At 46.1% G+C, this 16,357-nt stretch overlaps 1 protein-coding gene and 1 non-coding gene across 3 annotated transcripts in view; both read right to left on the bottom strand.

Moving 5' to 3' along the window:
* The window catches only part of MPZL1 (myelin protein zero like 1), a 72,623-nt gene that overhangs the window by 20,894 nt on the left and 35,372 nt on the right, over positions 1-16,357 (bottom strand). The gene's annotated exons all lie outside the window — the stretch shown is intronic.
* Positions 5,025-5,162, bottom strand: LOC137555022 (U4 spliceosomal RNA). The gene has a single exon (XR_011027730.1). It is a non-coding gene; the product is annotated as a U4 spliceosomal RNA (small nuclear RNA).

Genomic DNA, 16,357 nt, shown 5'->3' on the forward strand with positions numbered 1-16,357 from the left:
TGACTCCTCAGCCACTTCCTGCTGTTGCCCTGCTCAACTCTGCTCCATCTTCATGACTCCTCAGCCACTTCCTGCTGCTGCCCTGCTAAACTCTGCTCCACCTTAAAATGTCTCCCCAGCTATTTCCTGCTTTCTCGCCATTTCCTGCTTTCTCGCTGCTTCCTGGTCTACCTTCATATGTGTCCCCTGCTGCTTCCAAGCCAAACTCTGCTCCACCTTCAAATGTCTCTCCAGCCATGTACTGCTCTCCTTCTGCTTCTCTCCTGAACTCTGCTTCTCTCCACCCTCATATCTCCCCCAGTTACTTCCTGCTCTGCTGTCATTTCCCAGCTCTAATCTGTTCTGCTTAAAGTGAACCTCCGGACTAAAAATCTACTCAGCAGCACTGAAAAGGCCTGGTGTTTCTTTAACAGTTTCATAGCATCAGAACTTTGTTTCTCTTATCCAACCCTCATTTTTAGCTGCACAGAAGAAAACTGCCTGGGCTTTTTTCCACTGATGCTGTGCAAAGCATGATGGGATTTCTGATGTTGTTGCTCTCATTCTGCTGTTTTGGTGCAATTTTTTTTTTTTTTTACATTTTGAATCTTACATTTGAAGCCTAGCGTGTGCAGCTGGGAGAGGTTATCAGGACACAGGACAGTTGGAACTGTGTCTCCTGCTCCTTGTCACCTCCTTTCAACCAAAAAGATGGCTGCCCCCATGACAAAGATGGCAGCCCCCATGAATCACAAACATTTGCCTGTTCTTTTAAAACAGGGTGGGTAAAAAATTATATTACCCATCTATTCTAATTAACATAACTAATGTAACTTAATGACAGTATGTTTAGGCTGAAGTTCCCCTTTAACGACCCCCACCTCCACCCACCTATGTTTTCTAAGCCGCTTCCTGCTCTGCTACTGCTTCCCTGCTCTACTCAGCTACTAATAAACACTACAACTCCACCTTCATATGTCCTTCCAGACACTTCTTGCTCTGCTCCTGCTAAACCCCCATCCGCAGCTCCAACAACATATGTCTTCACAGCCACTTCCTGCTCTGCTACTGCTGCCCTGCTCCACCCTCCTCCTGCTAAACACTCCAACTCCACGTCTCTCCAGCCACTGTCTGCCCTGAGGTCCGTAGTAGATAGAAAGTCTTGTGAAGGTGGAGCTGGAATATTTAGCCAGCAGAGAGTTGAGCAGTGCAGAAGCACAAGAAATAGTTGGTTTGCAGTAAGAGGGCATCTATGCAGCCTGCTGCCTGTAAACAATAAAAAGGTGATGCAGAGTCATATCCAGTTTCAGCAGTAAAATCAGTAACTCCATGTAAATTGCCTTGATGATGTGGGGATGTCGAACCCACTTACATAATGTGTCCTTCCTTGCATTTTACACTTAAAGCAGACGCTGTACCCAAAGGAAGCCAGAAGCAGCAGGAAAGGAACAGCACACAAGAGGTTAATGTGACCCAACAGAAAGGCAGCCCAATTTGAGAAACAGCACACAGGATGGAGGGGGAAAAAAGAACAGGCCCAAAGTTACCATGCGAAAACCAGGAGCCCCACAAAGACCAGAGAGAGAGAGGCTTATTCCGTTGTCTAGATCATGAGAGGTTTCTGCAAGGTAGAGCGAGAGACTGGGATTATGTCCACACCGAGAAGAGGAGAGAGATCAGGCACCCCATGCATATCTCACCAGGATTAGATGCATTACCTCAAACTTTGTACATGACTTGTAAAAAGATCAAGAAGGCCCACAGACACGGCAGCCATGCAAGTTAGATGAGAGAGAGATGATTAGTTCATGTCACGGCCTCAAGAGAAAGTCCTTCCTACTTCAGTGCTGGGTGTACGCTGGGAGGTTCGATATCACCTCCGAAACCCGAGTGTGTTCAGCATTGTCATACATACTCACTTTATACTTAACATAAAATGCTAAAAGAGGCGCCCACACTTGTGAGATAAAAGGTAGGTGTGCATTGTGGGTAACCACAAATGTTCATTTATAACTGAATCATTGCAAATTTCCTTCTGTTTTAAGAAGGCAATTACACCAAGCTTTGCTTTTTTAGTAGGAGGGCTTTTTGGTTCCTTTTATCCCCCTATACATTCTTAGTAGTTTGGGTCACCCTGAGCTGCTTGGTTACTCTGTTGTACTGGTCCAAGCCCTATCTCATACAGCCTTATCAATCCCTGCCATGTACTGATGAGGACCAAAAGTCCAAAACAGGCTGTCTACATGTGGGTTTGATATGGCTGTGTAAAACTTAAAGCTATAGGCTTGCTATAAACCAGCGGATCTGGATGCTTGCTTGGCTTAACAAGGGCAAAAAGGGATAATTTGCATATTTAGTAGGTGTGCATTGTGGGTAACCACAAATGTTCATTTATAACTGAATTATTGCAAATTTCCTTCTGTTTTAAGAAGGCAATTACACCACACTTGTGACAACTGCAACTTATGCACTTTATATTGATCTGCGGAAGCGGACCAGTACCAGTAATATGCGTTGTCTTATGTGCATCAATAAACAAACAATATATCTACCCAATACAGTTTGTTCCTTGAAGGAGTTAAGACTAAATTACTCTTATTTTCTAAGTATCTTAGGACGCCTCCCACATTTTTTAGTATTAAAGGAGTACTATCGATTGAAACGACTTTTTTTTTTAATACTCTATATTAGTGTACACATTACCACTAGTGCTAGGGGTACTTTATTTATTCACCCAGGTCTCTCCCTCGCTATCCCTGCTTAAAAATTCATTTCTCACACAGCTCATAGTAGTTTGGGTCACCCTGAGCTGCTTGGTTAGTCTGTCACACAGCTCACAAATATATTTCACTGTGTCCCTCACAGCATGCAGCAGACATGAGGAGAACTAGGCTGATCTGAGGTGGTAACAGGTAACTAAATGAGCTGGAATATTGCTGGAATATAACTACCTATTGTGTTTACACTCAGACTGCTTGCCTGGCTGTCTGCTTGAGGTGATACACTCCAGGCTGCATCCACTTTACAAGCTGCTGAGAGGGGCAGATCACTGTTTACAATTAGCATTATTAGTATCAGTCAAGAGAAGCAAAGATAATAAACACACATTGCTAGAATCTTTAACCCCTTACCACCATATCAATAAGATTCTTTCAGCAAGGTGATAATTAAACTATAAACTGAGGAGTTGATAGCAACTCCCCTGTGCAGAGACATGGTCTAGCCCTCTGGGAGCTCAGTATTAGATACATTTTGTATCCAACACTGACCCAAAACTGACAGAGGATTTTACAGCTGAGAGGAACAGCTGTGTGAGGAATAAAATTGCTCCTAGTACTTGCCCTAATGTGTGCTACAACATACAGCATTTAAAAATAAATGCATACATCGATGGTATTCCTTTAAGCACTAAAAGATACGGCTGTGCTTCAAAGTTTGTGTTTAAAGCAAACATGAATTGAGGAAACTCACTTCAGGTTTGATACCTACCCAAGTAGAGGGAAGGGTCTGGATACCATAGAACCTTCCTATTGCACTGGCTGGCTCGCCATTACAGGGCTGTCCCCGGGTGCAGCCATTTGTCTGAAGCGCTCTTCATAAGTACTCAAATGATCTTCAGGAACTACTTCTGTCCTTAAGTAGTTCAGAGGATGAGCACATCAGTCTAGACTCGCGTATGTGCAGTTCAAATGGGTTGGTCCTTGGAGCTATTTGGGGACAGGAGTAGTTCTGAAGATTAGCCGCATACTTACAAACAGCTATTCAACCGAGCGGATCCTTTAGATACACCAGGGGAAGGTGCAGGAATGACCGGTTGCACAGAGGACCGGGAAGGCACTATGGTATCCAAAGCCTGCCCTCTGCTTGGGTAAGTATCAAACCAGAAGCGTTTACTTTAAAGTTAACATATTTCAAGGGAAGGTCATGGAGGTCTTGCCTCCTGAATGAAAGGGGTGGTAGCTCGGTCAAGCCTTTCTGTCCATAAGACAGCTTGGCCATGCCCCCATCTTGCCTCCTGAATGGAAGGGATGAATAGCTCAGTCGCACCTTCCCTCCCAGAAGACCAGGCCATGCCCTCTCCTGTGTCCTGAATGGAAAGGGTGGTAGCTCAATCACTCCTCCCCCCAGAAGACCAGGCCATGCCCTCTCATGTGTCCTGAATAGAAGGGGTGGTAGCTTAATCACCCCTCCCCCTCCCAGAAGAAAGCTTGGCCATGCCCTCTCCTGTGTCCTGACTTACATGTACCAAATAAGCAAACAAAGCAGCTGTGTTTATAGGAAACAATTCATTAAAAATTAAACAAAATACAGTAGTGGGCAGGGCATTTAAAGACTGAAAACTACACAGGAAGATTAAATCACCTCACTGGCATCTGCCATTATGTTTATTGAGCTCCCATACAGAGTAGTAATGAACCATTATTTATCTAATCATGCTATGTGTCATTCCGTATATAGTTTAGGCCTTTGCAACTTCCGTTGCCACATTCCCTGGGAGAGAACGATAAATGGCAGAGGATTTAAGGATGAAATTAAAGTACACACATAAACCCAACTATAAATCACACAGCAGAAGCATGACAGTGCTATAAATATACAAACTGCAAGCCACATGTGAAATGAAAACTGGATTTCAAAGGCAAATAAATACCAATCACCACATTCACAAGACAGGCCTGCCTGAACTTTCTCAGCATGGGACAAGGAGGTGAGAAAAACGAAGGGTACCTACGCACAGCCAATTTGGATTGGCCAATAACTAGCTAATTTCACCACCTCCATGTAGTGAGGGTTTACCTAAACAACCTATTCTCAGTATGCAAAATCTCCTGGCCCTCATACAGCCCCATCTACACCATACAATTTTTTTTTCTGATTCGATTCAATCAGAGATGTCCGATCGAGGTTCGATTCAATTTGCCATTGTAAAACAATGGCAAAGTGAATCGAATATCGGACATGTCAGATTGAATAGAATCAATGAATCGAACAAAAAAATTGTATGGTGTAGATGGGGCTTACTACATGGAAGTGGTGAAATTGGCCAATCAAAATTGGAAGTGTTTATCAGGCTTAAAACTTTTTTACCCGAAGCAGAACATTCATCAGTTATGCTTTTCATTTAGCAATAATCGCGCCTCGGATAAACCTCATTGGCTACGATACAGCCACTGCGCAAAGCCATTTATCAGTTATTTTAATTAATATTTCAATACTGTTTTTCCTTTGCTTTTAATAGGCTTTAAAATATTGCTGAAAACGCACTGCTGCCATTGAAAAACACTGTATATCATGAAGCGAGTTTAAACAGACTTTCAAAAACTTTTTTACACTCCCCTCTGAGGTAACAACAAAGTACTCAGGCTGCCCTCAGGCATTCTTTTTGACTTTAAAGGACAACTGAAGTGAGACGTGTATGGAGGCTGCCATATTGATTTCCTTTTAAACAATACCAGTTGCCTGGCAGCCCTGCTGATCTATATGGCTGCAGTAGTGTCTGAATCACACCAAAAACAAGCACGCAGCATCTCGTCAGATCTGACAACGTCAGAAGTACCTGATCTGCTGCATGCTTGTTCAGGGTCTGTGGCTAAAAGTATTAGAGGCAGATGATCAGCAGAACAGCCAGGCAACTGGTATTGTTCCAAAGGAAATAAAAATGGCAGCCTCTATATCCCTCTTGTTACAGTTGTCTTTTAAAGATAACAGTACTGTCCTTGAAGCTGTAATGCAAGTAGCCTGCTTGCATAATAGTGCATAGACATAATCTGACTGGATTACACACTACTACACTAAGAGCTGGTTCACACAGGCATCTGCCTGGCTTTCAGTGGCGTCGCTTTTGTTGCGGCCTGCGGTTTCATCCCCACAGGGGTACAATAGTTAACCGCCCCAGTACGCTACATGTAGCGTCCAGGGTTGCCTCGAACGCCAGGGAAAAATCGGGATCTGAACAGCGTTCGCGTAAACGGCCGGTACAAATGCTCCCGTTCACTTGAATGGGAGCGTTTAACGCCAAGTCCCGAACCCCGGTGGTAAACGCGGGGCAGACGCCTGTGTGAACCAGCCCTTATACAGCCAAATAGCCAACCAGACTGCCAGGCAACTGGTATTGTTTAAAAGGAAATAATATGGCAGCCTCCATGCCTCTCCCACTTGTGTGCTTTAAGACTTGCTGGAGTTCTGCCTTAGCTGGTCCAGCCCTGAGCAGCTGATAGCTGTGACAAGTGTCAGGGAGAGCTGGACTTTAACCTGTTTATGTAATAGCACTCATTATCAGCTAAGCTGTTCCTTCTATATTTAGCAGCTTATTTACAGTAAAGAAGGAAAACAGCTGCCTTTTCCCCAGTATAGTTTTTTTTATTACTTATTGCGGAGAAGATGCCAGGGAGCCAGCATCAGGTAATGTATACGGGGGGGGGGGGGGGGGGCAGGCGGCAGGAGCAGCTGAACAGATTGTGATCGGTTTCAGGCTGAAATCGATTCACAATCTGTTTGCAGTAAAGGCAGCCATACGATCCCTATCTGATCAGATTCGATCAGATAGGGATCTGTCAGCTGGTCGATCTAATGGCACATCTGTTAAAGTGGAATTCCGGATAAAGTTCCATCAATGCTCATCTCCAGGAATGGGGAAGTTGTTTTGGCCTCCTCCCTCCACCTAATCTCCTACAACTTGCGTGCATACAGCAGCCCCTGACCACACTGTATGCTTCAGGGAGAGATCTAAACTGCTTGATCACCTCGCCTCAGTCCACTTTACACCTCCCTTATCTGTATACCACCAAAATGAGACTTGATTCGGGCACCAGACCACTATGGTTTGCCAAAATCACCTTTCATCAAAAGGACAGATAAGACAAAGTGCATACGGCCTGACAGCTGTTTCGCATGATATACCGGCTTTGTCAGAGTCCTCTGACGAAGCGGGTACAGCACGCAAAACCGCTGTCAGGCCATATGCCCTGTAATGTCTTCTTGGTCCTGCTCAAGGTGCAATAAAGAGGTGACTTTTTTTTGTAAGTGGTCTAATGCCCAGATCTCTCTGGTCTCATTCTGGTGGAATATCAATAGTCTCAATATCCAGATGCACAGCCACACATCTTGTCCCCTCAGCTGTCTAGTGTCAATCCCTCCGCTTCTTCTATTTTGCTGCATCTGAACATCATAGGGCCCCGAACTGGCGCATGAGGGATTTAGTCCAGATCCCTGTGGGCAGCATCGGTAGGCAACAACAAAAGTTGTTTAGGTGACACCTTTAATGACTAACTGTACAAGATTTATCTGCAAGTTTTCAAAACTTTAAATTGAACACAAGTCGAAAGCTTGGGTCCAAAATCAGATACCCTGGAGAGAGGAAAGCCTCAGGACCCTATTGAGGCTTCCATCGGTGGTCAGAAGCCCCCCCCCCCCCCCCCCCCGTTTCTGAGCATGGTTCCCCTCCATATTGGGACCACGCAGCTCCTCTTACTCTATCAGGGCTGCGCAGTAGCTGCACAAGCCCCCATGAGCAGTATCACGAACCTTGCGGCTCCGGCTTACTGTGCATGCATGGGTGGTCTTGGTCGGCTGTTGCGCGGCAACGCTGGAGGAAAAGGAGCTGCGTGGCCCCAACGGGGGACAACGGAGTAGCGAAGGAAGCCCCACAAGGATCCTGAGGATTCCCTCTTAAGGTATCTGATTTTGTGCCCAGGCTTCTGCATGGGTACACTTTAAAGTGAACCTAAACTGAGAAGGATGTGGATTTTTCCTTTTAAAATAATACCAGTTGCCTGGCAGTCCTGCTGATCATGTGAATCTAATACTTCTAGCCACAGCCCCTGAACAAGCATGCAGATCAGGTGCTCTGACTGAAGTCAGACTGGATTAGCTGCATGCTTGTTTCAGGTGTGTGATTCAGCCACTACTGCAGCCAAAGAGATCAGCAGGACTACCAGGCAACTGATATTTTTTAAATGGAAACATCCATATCCCTCTCAGTTAAAGTGGACCCAAATTAAAAATACAAGATTTCAGAAATAAAATCTATTTTCCAAATTATAATTATAAATGGCAGCCTTTTTTCAGCTGCATGATGACAAATATAAAATATTTTACATTTATTGGAGGAACCCCTCCCCTTCCTTTCATATTGTCGGGATTTTTCCGGCAAACTGGTGGAGTAGTTGGTGTCCGGCAATGGAGGAATTGCTAATGGCTACCCCCAGTATAACCCTAGCTATGAAAAGAGAAGGGTGAAAAGCATGCACTGAAATGCTCATAGGTTTGAAGGAGTGTTTATTTATCTTTGTATGTGTCAGAGTGGTGCAACTAAATATTTTTATTAAAAAAATAATGTTTGGTTTGGGTCCGCTTTAAGGTTCCCTTTAAAGGGGAACTGAAGAGAGAAGTATATGGAGGCTGCCATGTTTATTTCCTTTTAAGCAATACCAGTTGCCTGGCAGCCCTGCTGATTCTTAGCCATAGCCCCTGAAGAAGCATGCAGCAGATCAGGTGTTTCGGACTTTAAAGTCAGATCTGACAAGACTAGCTGCATGCTTGTTTCTGGTGTTATTCAGATACTACTGCAGAGAAACAGACCAGCAGGGCTGCCAGGCAACTGGTATTGATTAAAAGGAAATAAACATGACAGCCTCCATATAGCTCTCTTCAGTTCCTCTTTAAGTTTCTATGTTTGAGACATGTTTCAGAGCTGGTTCAGAACCATACAAAGTAGTGTCGCATACTCAAGCCTATATAGGATTTTCTGGGGTATACAGCAATCTGACACCATGTTACATGAAACCTAAAGTTTCGAAAGCATGCGGATAAATCGTGTACAGTTAGTCATTAAAGGCATCACCTAAACAACTTTTGTTGCCATGTCTTCTCTCCATGACTAATACCAGACCACACACAGCACAGCAGGAAATGTGAGTGTGTACAGCTGGACTTTACACCATGCATGCAAATTATCTGTTTACCAATATTTAAATAGCCAAGTCGGCCATCTAGCTACAGAGTTATGAACTTCTGCAGCTGCTGGCTTCTAAGGAAATGTTACTCCTAATTCAGTGTCAGATGACACCTCACGGAGTTCCCCTTTAAGGAAGCCACCGTGCAGCCAAAGTCCCACATGTTACGGTTAGGAGCATTCATGCAGATCATCGATAGAGAAAAGTCACAGCTGTCCCATCAAACGAGGCCACGGCCTTGTTCTGGAGAACTTCTGCTTTTCTCTGCACACATGATGGGGTGGGGAGGAGGAAATCACACAAAAACCACACAAACCAAAGCAGGCGTAATTCCAAACTGCAGAAAACAGCATGCAAACAACTCACAACACGCCCTGATCCGCACGGCACTACTGATCAGACACCTGGAGCAACCGTCATTACCGTCCCCTGACCTCAAGTCCTACCAGGGGTTCCTCAGGCTAGAAATCATCAAAAATACACAATGAATACAATGCAGGTGATACGCCACACTACATACATACTGTTGCCCCACAGGGAGTGTGAGGCAGAGCAGGCACTACACAGCACACTTCATATATACTGCCGCCCTGCAGGGAGTGTGAGGCAGGGTAGGCACTACACAGCACACTACATACATACTGCCGACATGCAGGGGGTGTGAGGCAGAGCAGGCACTACACTGCATACTACATACATACTGTTGCCCCGCAGGGAGTGTGAGGCAGAGCAGGCACTACACAGCACACTTCATATATACTGCCGCCCTGCAGGGAGTGTGAGGCAGAGCAGGCACTACACTGCACACTACATACATACTGCCGACATGCAGGGAGTGTGAGGCAGAGCAGGCACTACACAGCACACTACATACATACTGCCGCCCTGCAGGGAGTGTGAGGCAGGGTAGGCACTACACAGCACACTTCATACATACTGCCGCCCTGCAGGGAGTGTGAGGCAGAGCAGGCACTACACTGCATACTACATACATACTGTTGCCCCACAGGGAGTGTGAGGCAGGGCAGGCACTACAAAGCACACACTATATGGCATACTTCATGCATACTGCCGCCCTGCAGGGAGTGTGAGGCAGGGCAAGCACTACACGGTACACTTCATAAATACTGCCACCCTGCAGGGAGTGTGAGGCAGAGCAGGCACTACACAGCACACTTTATATATACTGCCGCCCTGCAGGGGGTGTGAGGCAGGGCAGGCACTACACGGCACACTACATACATACTGCCGCCCTGCAGGGGGTGTGAGGCAGAGCAGGCACTACACGGCACACTTCATACATACTGCCGCCCTGCAGGGGGTGTGAGGCAGAGCAGGCACTACACAGCACACTACATACATACTACCGCCCTGCAGGAAGTGTGAGGCAGAGCAGGCACTACACGGCACACTACATACATACTGCCGCCCTGCAGGGAGTGCGAGGCAGGGCAGGCACTACACTGCACACTACATACATACTGCCGACATGCAGGGAGTGTGAGGCAGAGCAAGCACTACACGGCACCCTTCATACATACTGCTGCCCTGCAGGGAGTGCAAGGCAGGGCAGGCACTACACTGCACACTACATACATACTGCCGACATGCAGGGAGTGTGAGGCAGAGCAGGCACTACACTGCACACTTCATACATACTGCTGCCCTGCAGGGGGTGTGAGGCAGAGCAGGCACTACACTGCACACTACATACATACTGCCGCCCTGCAGGGAGTGTGAGGCAGGGCAGGCACTACACGGCACACTTCATACATACTGCCGCCCTGCAGGGAGTGTGAGGCAGAGCAGGCACTACACTGCACACTACATACATACTGCCGCCCTGCAGGGAGTGTGAGGCAGAGCAGGCACTACACTGCACACTACATACATACTGCCGCCCTGCAGGGTGTGTGAGGCAGAGCAGGCACTACACTGCACACTTCATGCATACTGCCGCCCTGCAGGGAGTGTGAGGCAGAGCAGGCACTATATGGCATACTTCATGCATACTGCCGCCCTGCAGGGTGTGTGAGGCAGAGCAGGCACTACACTGCACACTTCATACATACTGCCGCCCTGCAGGGAGTGTGAGGCAGAGCAGGCACTACACAGCACACTACATACATACTGCCGCCCTGCAGGGAGTGTGAGGCAGAGCAGGCACTACACGGCACACTACATACATACTGCCGCCCTGCAGGGAGTGTGAGGCAGAGCAGGCACTACACGGCACACTTCACACATACTGCCGCCCTGCATGGAGTGTGAGACAGGGCAGGCACTACACGGCACACTTCATACATACTGCTGCCCTGCAGGGAGTGTGAGGCAGGGCAGGCACTACACTGCACACTACATACATACTGCCGACATGCAGGGAGTGTGAGGCAGAGCAAGCACTACACGGCACCCTTCATACATACTGCTGCCCTGCAGGGCGTGCAAGGCAGGGCAGGCACTACACTGCACACTACATACATACTGCCGACATGCAGGGAGTGTGAGGCAGAGCAGGCACTACACTGCACACTTCATACATACTGCTGCCCTGCAGGGGGTGTGAGGCAGAGCAGGCACTACACTGCACACTACATACATACTGCCGCCCTGCAGGGAGTGTGAGGCAGGGCAGGCACTACACGGCACACTTCATACATACTGCCGCCCTGCAGGGAGTGTGAGGCAGAGCAGGCACTACACTGCACACTACATACATACTGCCGCCCTGCAGGGAGTGTGAGGCAGAGCAGGCACTACACTGCACACTACATACATACTGCCGCCCTGCAGGGTGTGTGAGGCAGAGCAGGCACTACACTGCACACTTCACACATACTGCCGCCCTGCATGGAGTGTGAGACAGGGCAGGCACTACACGGCACACTTCATACATACTGCTGCCCTGCAGGGAGTGTGAGGCAGGGCAGGCACTACACAGCACACTACATACATACTGCCGCCCTGCAGGGAGTGTGAGTCAGAGCAGGGATGACACGATCAATCCTCTCGACCTGAATTGGAGGGTAGAAGGAACTGGAAGGTCAATTGGCCCACATTATTGAGTAATATATGGGCACCCTAAGAAAAGGGGTTCCAAAAAGAGACCGGCCAATCAGGCAGCTACACTTCTGAAGCTGAACAATCTTTTATTAAGTAACGCAATTAATTTACAACACAAAATGATAAAAACACTAAAAAGAGACTCAAAGAATAACCTGTCTGCATAATTTATATATCAATTGCAATAATTCATATATCCCATAAACTGGCTGAAACAATTAATAAACAAACTCAAATTACTTCGAGACGTTTTAGGAGATATATGAATTATTGCAACTGAGACTATAAATTATGCAGACAGGTGGTTCTTTATTGATTTTCTTTGAGGCTGCATTTCCACTTGTGCGGTGCGGAATCGCCGGGAAATCACCGCAGACGAAATCGCATGCGGGTGCGATTTTGCATGCGTTTTTTTCCCGCAATTTCGCATAGGGTAGTAGGTGGGCGATTTTAACCAAGTCACTGCCTGTGTAAATTAACATTACCTCCTATGTGAAATCGCATGCGAAATCGCGGGGGAAAACGCATGCCAAAATCGCATGCGATTTCCCTATTAGATACATTGAATGCGATTCGCTTAGCGGTGTGCGGGGAGCGAATTCTGATTTTCCCCGCACACGAAAACGCTCCGCACAACGTACAAGTGGAAACAGGCCCATCCACTTGTATTGGCTGTGTGAATCCGCATGCGGACAACGCATGCGAATTCGCTATGGTGGAAATGAGCCCTCAGTGTTTTATTATATGATGTGTAAATTAATTGTGTTACTTCATAAAAGATCAACTTGGCAAGTGTTTCTTTTTGGAGCCCATCTCTCATGCTAATTAAAAGGGAACCTACAAGTGAGAGGGATATGGAGGCTGCCATATTTATTTCCTTTTAAACAATGCAGATTGCCTGGTAGTCCTGCTGATCCTCTGCCTCTAATACTTGTAGCCATAGACCCTGAACATGCATGCTTATCAGGTGTTTCTGACACAAATCTGACAAGATTAGCTGCATGCTTGTTTTAGACACTACTGCAGCCAAAGCGTGCCAGGCAAATGGTAGTGCTTAAAAAGAAATAACTATGGCAGCCTCCCTATTTCCAAGCACAGGATCCCTTTAAGAAGGCCTTTTGTATACTGTGTTTCTGTTGGTGCAGATCTATCTCTTAGAACTCTCCTTCAGATTATTTTAAAGTGAACATGAGGTTAAAGTGATATGGAGGCTGCCATAATTATTTCCTTTTAAATCAATACCAGTTGCCTGGCAGCCCTTCTGGTCTATTTGGCTGCAGTAGTGTCTGAATAACACCAGAAACAAGCATGCAGCTAATTCTGTCAGTTCTGACAATGTCAGAAAAACCTGATCTGCTGATTATCAACAGGACAGCCAGGCAACTAGTATTGCTTCAAGTGGATCTGAGATAAACTTTTACTCATTGCATAATTGTGTTCCTTTCATATACTGTACTTTATAGGGCATTCCTCAAGCCAAATTCTTTTGTTTTGTTTTAATGCTCTAATTCCCTATAAACTAAACGAGCCTCGCCCACAGCTCCTTTTGTGCCTTGGCACTGTAGCAAGGGCTTATGGGAGCTCAGTCTGGCCAGGAGGCGGAGGAGGTTACTAGCCATTGATTTCAGAGGCAGAGGGGAGGAGGAGAGGGGACTGAATTTACACACAGGCAAGCTGATAGCATCTCCAGCCCTCAGCCTGTGACAATGTGACAAACAGAACATGGCTGCCCTCATTGTATCACAGGCATAAATAATCAAACTATTGAAGCTGTTTGTAGCTAGATTTGCTGTGTAAACTATCTAAACTTTAGATAAGATATATAGACAAGTTACTTGTTATAGTTAGTTTTTCATCTCGGATCCGCTTTAAAAAGAAATTAATATGGCAGCCTCCATATCCCTTTTACTCGGGTTCACGTTAAAACTTGAGTGCAGGTTTTCTGACTCACTTAGGATTAGGATGTACTCTGAAGATCTCTGGAGAATACATTGCAAGCCTCATTATGAGTAACTTGCATTCCTATAGGCTGCCGCAGCAGAGGCGGTGTAATAATGCTGTCAGTATCCTATATCTTCCCCGGTCAGAGGGTCTCCCGGCCCACACAGGGACAACCGCTGCAAACATGGGTGTCATTCTAATTCTGCATAATTTAAACAACAATTTTCCCCTGTAAACAACGACAGCTATTGTATGTTCTGCAGGGATAATTCTGACCCCTTGTTGACCCCATAAACATGAATGCCAAGCTTTGTGTGACGCTAAGGTCAGATCCTCCCTCCAGGCACAAATGTTTCCCTACGTCTTGCACACTTTGTGCCGGATTAGAGGACGTATAAAAAAAAAACAACCCTTTCCTGGGTCCAGAATATGCTTCAAGTACCTCTGACCCAGGGACAATAAAAATTAATGGCAGCCTATGGTGGGCGAGATTACCTCTTACTTAGTGTCCTGGTGCTGCTCGTTGACTTTGGGCTTCCCGGTCCCTCTTCATATTCAACAGAATCCTCCAGTTGAATAGAAAAACCAGGAAGCTTCCCTAGAGAACTTTACAGGACCAGGGACTATGAATGGAGAGGGAGAACGAGACACACCAGTAAACCTCCGACAAAGCAGGATAAATCTGCGATACGTGTGAGGCATGGTGGGCATCGGGCTACATTGCAGCAACCCATTACCATCCTCTGGACCCCGGGGTAGTGAGCCATTTACTCTATATTATACTGTTGGTTGGCTTGTCATTCTACGTGGCTATACAGTGGAGGAAATAATTATTTGACCCCTCACTGATTTTGTAAGTTTGTCCAATGACAAAGAAATGAAAAGTCTCAGAACAGTATCATTTCAATGGTAGGTTTATTTTAACAGTGGCAGATAGCACATCAAAAGGAAAATGGAAAAAATAACCTAAAATAAAAGATAGCAACTGATTTGCATTTCATTGAGTGAAATAAGTTTTTGAACCCTCTAACAATAAAAGACTTAATACTTAGTGGAAAAACCCTTGTTTGCAAGCACAGAGGTCAAACGTTTCTTGTAATTGATGACCAAGTTTGCACACATTTTAGGAGGAATGTTGGTCCACTCCTCTTTGCAGATCATCTCTAAATCCCTAAGGTTTCGAGGCTGTCTCTGCGCAACTCTGAGCTTGAGCTCCCTCCATAGGTTTTCTATTGGATTAAGGTCCGGAGACTGACTAGGCCACTCCATGACCTTAATGTGCTTCTTCTTGAGCCACTCCTTTGTTGCCTTTGCTGTATGTTTTGGGTCATTGTCGTGCTGGAACACCCAACCACGACCCATTTTCAGTCTCCTGGCAGAGGGAAGGAGGTTGTCGTTCAGGATTTCACGATACATGGCTCCGTCCATTTTCCCGTTAATGCGATTAAGTTGTCCTGTGCCATTAGCAGAAAAACACCCCCAAAGCAAAATGTTTCCACCCCCATGCTTGACGGTGGGGACGGTGTTTTGGGGGTCATAGGCAGCATTTTTCTTCCTCCAAACACAGCGAGTTGAGTTAATGCCAAAGAGCTCTATTTTGGTCTCATCAGACCACAGCACCTTCTCCCAGTCACTCACAGAATCATTCAGGTGTTCATTGGCAAACTTCAGACGGGCCTGCACATGTGCCTTCTTGAGCAGGGGGACCTTGTGAGCCCTGCAGGATTTTAATCCATTGCGGTGTAATGTGTTTCCAATGGTTTTCTTGGTGAGTGTGGTCCCTGCTAATTTGAGGTCATTCACTAACTCCTCCCGTGTAGTTCTAGGATGCTTTTTCACCTTTCTCAGAACCATTGACACCCCACAAGGTGAGATCTTGCGTGGAGCCCCAGAGCGAGGTCGATTGATGGTCATTTTGTGCTCCTTCCATTTTCGAACAATCGCACCAACAGTTGTCACCTTCTCTCCCAGCTTCTTGCTAATGGTTTTGTAGCCCATTCCAGCCTTGTGCAGGTCTACAATTTTGTCTCTGACATCCTTGGACAGCTCTTTGGTCTTTCCCATGTTGGAGAGTTTGGAGTCTGCTTGATTGATTGATTCTGTGGACAGGTGTCTTTTATACAGGTGACTAGTTAAGACAGGTGTCCTTAATGAGGGTGACTAATTGAGTAGAAGTGTCTAACCACTCTGTGGGAGCCAGAACTCTTAATGGTTGGTAGGGGTTCAAAAACTTATTTCACTCAATGAAATGCAAATCAGTTGCTATCTTTTATTTAAGGTTATTTTTTCGATTTTCCTTTTGATGTGCTATCTGCCACTGTTAAAATAAACCTACCATTGAAATGATACTGTTCTGAGACTTTTCATTTCTTTGTCATTGGACAAACTTACAAAATCAGTGAGGGGTCAAATAATTATTT

The sequence above is a fragment of the Hyperolius riggenbachi genome, chromosome 2 (genome assembly GCF_040937935.1).
Source record: "Hyperolius riggenbachi isolate aHypRig1 chromosome 2, aHypRig1.pri, whole genome shotgun sequence".
NCBI classification, from domain to species: domain Eukaryota; kingdom Metazoa; phylum Chordata; class Amphibia; order Anura; family Hyperoliidae; genus Hyperolius; species Hyperolius riggenbachi.